The sequence below is a fragment of the Fukomys damarensis genome, unplaced genomic scaffold (genome assembly GCF_012274545.1).
Source record: "Fukomys damarensis isolate Sample0158 unplaced genomic scaffold, DMR_v1.0_HiC HiC_scaffold_13, whole genome shotgun sequence".
Classification (NCBI taxonomy): Eukaryota; Metazoa; Chordata; class Mammalia; order Rodentia; family Bathyergidae; genus Fukomys; species Fukomys damarensis.
In genome coordinates, this window is record NW_022900925.1 from 22,597,322 (window position 1) to 22,604,496 (window position 7,175).

Below are 7,175 nucleotides of genomic sequence, written 5' to 3' on the forward strand. Positions count from 1 at the left end.
TTTTTTGGTACCAGGGATTGAACTCTGGTCCTTGCGTTTGCAAGGCAGGCCACTGAACCTCTGAGCTAAATCCCCAGCCCTTGAAGAACTTCTTTCAGAGGCGGTCAAAAGCAATTTATTTTCCTTGCAGCCCCAGGCTATTAAATTTCTTCCCAATTCTACCCCATTGCTAATGCGCTCAGCTTGTCATCCCCCTCAATCAGTAGAAGCCCAGCCAATTTAGACTCTCCTTTTGCTCTTCAACCCTTCTTTGCTGACAAATTCAGAGAAGAATGAACATACACACCTCTGACCCCCATCTGTTGTGCCACAACTGCTCACATGGTGCTGAAACCAGATGAGATTCTGTGACAAATGGAGGATGAAAGTACCCTCTTCCTCTTGCAAATGGTTAGCTTGTTTTGAAGTTCAATCTCAACCTCAAAATTATGTTGACTTACTGAAATGTTTTCTGCTCCTGCCAGAATATGGTATGACAAGTATCTGTCCTAATCAAGAAAAGAATGGAGATTTCTAGTTTGTCTACTGACACAAAACAAAAGCAAAACTTTTATATTCTTACCATATTCTCTCCTTGCAAAGAACACCTGTGCTCAGCCTGGTCTTCAAGTTTTGCTCAGCCTTCATCCCACAACAAAGTACAAAATGTCTCATATCCACTACCCCTTGATAGGTTCAAGAAAAAAGATACCTGTGCTAATATCAGGAAGGAACATTGTCCTCACTATTTTCGCTTGCAAAGTCACTCTATTCCTGCTAAGATATGCCCTTTTTTTCACTCGCTTTTCTTTACCCCCTTGCTCTTGGAATTACAAACTGGATACAGTCTTCTTTATAATGTGGCTGGGATAGGGAATACAAAAAGCAAAACAAAACAAAATACACTTTATCGGCTGCACATTATGGTTCAGAATGGACAAGATCTGAAATAACTCAAGTCATCGTAAGAATCCACAAAGATCCAAAGGTGGCGGGCTCCCTGCAGGTGGTTACTCCACAGCAATCCAGTCCCATAATGGTGGTAATAAAGATTTCACATTAAGAAGCAATGAGAATTGAGGGGGACATGGGAAATACAGGCTGCTGAGACTGTTTATCAGCTGAGTGACTGCAAGCAAATTAGTTATTTAATCGCTTCTCCAAAGACTTGACAACGGGTGAAACAATTGAGCAGCTAGCATTAGATCCAGGCTCCAGTATTCAATGAAATTTTCACAGACTAAAAAGAAAACAAAAAAAACCTTCACAAAGGACCCGGAGTAATTTGTAAACTGCTACAGTCAGAAAACACTCAAAAGATGTGCTAGAAATTCTGGAATCCAACAAAAGGAACCTGTTATTTAAAAGGTTCATGAAATATAGGCTAGAATATCCTATTGTTATTTAAAAAATAAAAAGCTAAACACAGATCAAGCTAAACACAGATCAAATTCTATACTTACCAAAAGTAACAGATCAGTCAATTCAGTGCTTTCACGTTATAAACCACATGGATGCGGTATGGTCTATACTACGAAAAAAAGAGTCATGCCCCCAGAAGAAAAAATGAGGCGGTCCCTAGGAGAAAAATGAATATATATGGGCAAGGGCAGTAAAGCACTAGTTTTGTCAGCTTTGTGTTCAAACCAAAAACAGACACTTCAGGCATGTTCAAATATTAGAAGCCTTGACTGTTTAACCACAACAAGTTTCAAAACACAGGCACATAAATTATAGTAAAGACAAACACATCCTGTTTGCCCTCAACTTCCTGTTTTAGGCTACCTGATCTCTTTACTGCTCCCTAAACCAACAGCGTCAGACCTTCAACAAACAGGTAACCTTTCATATCTGCCAACAACAGGCTCACTGAACAGTATTTCATTGACAATAAAATCCACTGCTCAGACAAAGACATGCCTAACAAGCACCAAAAACAATCATGAGCCTCTAAGACACTTTCTGGATTTCCCATGCTTCACACTCATCTGAAATATAGTAAGCAATAAAAACACAAATAGTGCTTGGATAAGGAAACGAAGTCTCTTTTGCAAATGAGAAGGGAACCAAGAGATGAAAGAGTAGGGAGGGGAAGGGAAGGGGAAGTAAAAAGAATTAAAATATGTTACGTCCATGTACCAATGAATGGAGTCATTATATACTGGAAACATGAACTAATGTTTTTTAAAAAGGGCTGGAAGCTGGGAATGCTGGCACATGCTTGTAATCCCAGTACTTAGGAGGCTGAAGCAAGAGTATCGCTGTGAGTTTGAGGCCAGCCTGAACTGCATAGCAAGACTCTGTCTCAAAAAAATAAAATAAAACAATGAGTTCAAGGTCAGCCTGAACTACATAGCAAGCCCCAGTCTCAAAAAACCAAAATACATACAGAAGAAAAAAGGCTGCAAATGGAGCTTGGTGGTAGAGTGCTTGCCTAGATTCCTAAGGCCATGAGTTCAAATCCCCAGTACCAAAAAATAAAAAATTTTAAAACAACAACAACAAAAAAGAAAAGAAGTCTGAAACAAAACCTAGAATATGAGGGCTGGGAAAAAGAACAAGAAAACTTGGAAATGTTTTTATAATTATAAATGTTGGCACTTTCTTGAATGCAGAAGGAACAGATTTCTGTCAGCTGGTCCTTACTAAGCAGACGCCCAGCAGGGAGTGACTGAGATAGTTCACAGGGTCCTTCCTCCCCATGCATGCTCAATGCCCTGAATCCAACCCCCACCCACCGACTGTCTACCTCCACTCCAGACATAATTCCATTGCTCTCAAACTGTGGGCGGCTCCCCAGGACACACTTGCTATGAGAAGCAAATGCTGGGCAACAAATACACTGGCTCTTATGGACAAATCATTTAGCCTCTTTGGGTCTGTTTCTGCAAATGGAAAGTAGGAAGGGTGGACTACGTTAATCTCTGTTTCTTCCAGCTGTAGAAAAAACACAGGGGTTCAAAATTAACAGCAGAAGCTCATGTGGCTTCCTGTATTTTTTCTTTCGTCAAATAAGATGTCTCTGATATCCCGCACTTCTCAGTGTGAATATTATATGCCTTGATTTAAAACCCAAGGATTTTTTTCCCCTTGAAATGTGGATCAGAACATTTCTCACTTGAAAGCAATATACTGACAAACCTTAAGAATTGTTCTTCATATGTGGTCTTTTTATTAAAATCTTAATGTAATCACCACTCAATTCCCACACTAGTGATATGATTCACAGAGAGAAAAAGCACAGAGGATGGAGGAAATCTGACCAGCTGCATATGGCACACCCACAGGAGGACTGGTAATGGGGAAAGTATGAGATAAAATTTAGGCAAGGGAGTGGTGAAGACAAGCGCAGTGAGTCAATTCAAGGCTAAACACAGCAAGCACAATAGAAAAGGAAAGGGAAATGGGAAAAGAAAGAGAAGAGTGAGAACAGGAATCTGAAATTTATCCAGTCATCCATCCATTCATCATTCATCTGACTGATACCAAACGCAGAGAATTGAGCTAGGACGATGGAGAAATACAAAGGTCAGCCACACTGACTGCTCCATGAGGTTATGGTCTCATCGGAGAGATAAAGGCATGTACATAAACCACTGAAACGTATGGCAGAAAGTGCACTGTGCTACAAAGGTAACATAAAAGAAAATTCTCTGCTGTGAGACTCAGAGGAGGATGGGATTACTCCCAGTGATGGAGCAAACAAAGGAGGCTTCATAGGAAAAAAGACATTCTAAGCCAAAAGCAAAACAGAGATAAAGATACTCAAGCAGGAAATCAAGAACATAAGTACAATGAGTAACTGGATTTGACTTGAGACACAGGCAAGAATGAAGGGAGAAATGGTATTAATAATAATTGCTAGCAATCAAGACAGCCCTCGCTAAACCGGATAGCTGGACTGCAGCCCAAGTGAAAATTCAGCTGTCAGCTGATTGCTGAATGTGAATTTAAATCCAGTGGAGGAGGAACAGGAGAGGAAGAAGTTGAGAAGCTACGAGGTAAAGGAAATTCAAAATCTTGACCCATAAAATTAAAGTATTAATATCAACACAAAATTAATTTGTGCAGATACGTAAAGTCCCTCAAAGAGACAGGATATCTTCCAAACCAAAAGCAGGAAGAGAACAAAAAGGCTTGGATGATGGTATTAGTATATCTAAACAAAGGATGTGGTCAAATCAAAAAGTGGTCAACAAAGTAACTTGAAAAATCTAGGAAAAAAGGCAGGGCACATTTTACTCCAGAACCGCCCAAGGCAGAGAAATAGTGGAGCCCAGTGGCAAATCACCTTCTCTACTGTAGAACATGATTATTTCATGAAGCTTAAAAATGGGAACCATACATAGCAGCAGCTAGAGGGATGGGTTCCTGGAGTCAGAGGACTTGATTCCAATCTCCATGAAGCCTTGTATGGGTCTGAACAGATCCTTAGTTTCCTCACTTGTAAATTAAAGATAATTTGCACCCATTCTGCAGAATCACTGGGAGAATTATATGCCCAGCTATGCACAAGTATTTAATATAATACCCAGCATGGACTGGGGATCTAGCTCAGTGGTTCTGCCACATGCCTCACAAGCACAAGGTCCTGAGTTCAATCCCTGGCACCAAAAAAAAGAAAAAGTTTATAATACCCAGCATATAGTAAAGAAGTCAATAATCTTTGCTTTTTGCAACTGTATTTTCCCCATCCTATCTTACTATTTCATGTTCAATAAGCAAATTTGATATTAAAGAGCAACAGGCTAGCAAAATCCAAAATCATATTAAAAGGGAAGGAATTCTTAGCTCTAAAATAATAAATTGGCAGGCTGGGAATTTGGCTCAGTGGTTCGGCCGCCTGCCTCGCAAGCCCGAGGTCCTGAGTTCGATCCCCGGTAACAAAATAATAATAATAACAACAACAGCAACAATAAATTGGCATTTTAAGTTCAATTACTCAAGTCCAAATACAACAGTCTCTGAAAGACTGATCATTTCCAGATACTCAACAAAATACATTTTGTGACTCTAGACCATACATACCCTGAACATGGTAACCAAAACATGAGGGGTCTTCCTCAGAAGTTAGTGTGGTGTCCCTTTGGCCTAATTCCACCCACAATCAACAACAAGCCAATTTTTATACATTCTCTTACTTATTCTCCTTCCACCTCTCCTATACTCTTCAATCATATAACATTGTGTGTGATTCATCTGCCTTTCTAACCTTCTAGAAGCAAAAACATTTCTTTTCCCATTTTTTTCATTTTTTGCCTCCATATCCCAATATACGCTGCATCAGACAGAGCCACAATAAATATATATTAGAAGAATGAATTTCAAACACAATTTTTCTTAACCCAATCCACTGTAATCCACCATTCCTATACTGAGGCTGCTTTCAGGTTTACTGAACTCTTTTTTTCGTTTTCCCTCCTCCCCTGCACAACATCTCTATTACTGGATATTACAGAAAAGTCAGAAGATTTTATTTAACTGAGTTCTCCATAAATTTATACAATTGGTGCCAAGCTGTATCACTGGGCTCTGAAAACCTTTTATTCCTCTCAAGTTCATGTTCCAATAGCAACACTCTAAAGAGCAGTGTTGTGCAAGGTTAGGAGCACAGGACGAAAAGCCAGAACTCACAGTTCCTCCTGTGTGACTTCAGTCAAAGTGATCAGCTTCCTTACACTTCATGCTCCTCCTCTGTAGAATGGAGTGCCTGAAAGAGGGCATTCATGCAAACCCTTAAAAACAGGGAAAGTGTCTCAAACGGGAGCTAATGATGTTGTCTACTTGGTCTAAGCAATCTTCCAACCCCTGACCCTTCTTCCATTCTTTTTTGCCAGGTAACTAAGAACTCCTCACCTACTTTACCTTAACAATTCATTCTGGTTCCATATACGTGTTTATTCTGAAAGGCAGAGATGGTATAGTGGCAACAGAACTAGAATCAGGAGCGCACTGGAGCTAGATATACAATCACATCATTTCATCTGTGCCTCAGATTCCGTCACAAAAATTAGATGCTTTTTTTTTCTTTTCTTTTTTCTTTCTTTTTTTTTTTGGTACTGGGGATCGAACTCCAGTGCTTGAGTTTGCAAGGCAGGTGGCAGAACCACTGAACTAAATCCCCAGCCAGAGATGCTTTTTAACATGTTTCTTACAGAATCGCTGAGAGAGTGAATGGAAAAATATGATAGCACATTAAGCAAATGAAGAGGGAAAAAGTAAGATGTAAGATGTTTTTGTTAGGCCAGGGATGCAGTTCAGTGGGGCAGCGCCTGCCTGGCAAATGCAAGCTCCAGGGTTTGATTCCTGGTACCCTGCAAAAAAAGTTTTTTGTTTTTTTTTTTATTTAGTCAAACAGATCTAGTGTAAACTCTAGTTCGGTTACTCAACTAGTTGTGTGGCCTTGGCAAATTAAAATTTCCAGTCTTATTTCTGGTCTGTAAAATGGGTGGGCAGAGAGTATACATACAGGTTTACCAAGTTTGTTCATTTTCCATCCTACTCTCCGCTTCTTTCCTTTCTTAAAAATAACAAAACAAACAACAACAAAACCTTACTCACTGCCTCAATGGAGCACACCTTTTTGGGTACCAGGAATTAAACTCAGGGCTTCGCACCTGCCAGACAGGCACTGTGCCACTGAGCTACATTCCCAGCCTGCATATACCATTTCTGATCATCTGCAAAAAAAACCCAGCACAAAGCACATCTCCAACGCATCTGTATTTAATAGTAAACTGGTAAACTATAGACATATACTTCTATACAAATATACTATGTTCTATGTAAACCATAATACCAAAAAGAAATGTCAAAGGGTGATAAAAATAGTAGAAAAACTTAAAACCTAGTTCTAGTACTTCCTTTCTATAACCAAAAGGAAGGTCTAATGCATCCCTAAAATTTGGAAATTCACTTTGGTGGTCACTACACTATTTGAAAAACTGTTTAGAGACAAAAACAAATAGCTAGCCCAGTGACAAGCACTGAGCAGGTGCTTAGAAAATACTGGCCCACGAGTTTTTAAAATTTCACATACGTAGCTGGGCATAGTGGCACATGCCTATAACCCCAGCACTCGGGAGGCTGAGGCAGGAGGATGGCTGTGAGTTCGAGACCAGCCTGGAGTTCCAGGTCAGACTCAACTACATAGTGAGACTCTGTCTCAAAAAACCAAAAAAAAAAAAAAAAAAAAA

At 39.8% G+C, this 7,175-nt stretch overlaps 1 protein-coding gene across 8 annotated transcripts in view; it reads right to left on the minus strand.

Annotated features, from left to right (window-relative positions):
• Rffl (ring finger and FYVE like domain containing E3 ubiquitin protein ligase) overlaps window positions 1–7,175 on the minus strand; it is a 79,221-nt gene that overhangs the window by 31,410 nt on the left and 40,636 nt on the right. For 2 of the 8 annotated variants that reach the window (XM_010641368.3, XM_033762901.1), the window contains exon 1: window positions 5,614–5,725. The exons of 2 other annotated variants lie outside the window; for them this stretch is intronic. The gene's annotated coding sequence lies outside the window, so the exon portion shown is untranslated. Of the gene's footprint in view, window positions 1–1,442; window positions 1,517–5,613; window positions 5,727–7,175 lie in introns of those variants that run through there. 4 more of the 8 variants (XM_033762902.1, XM_033762905.1, XM_010641363.3 and 1 more) reach the window with 4 other exon arrangements.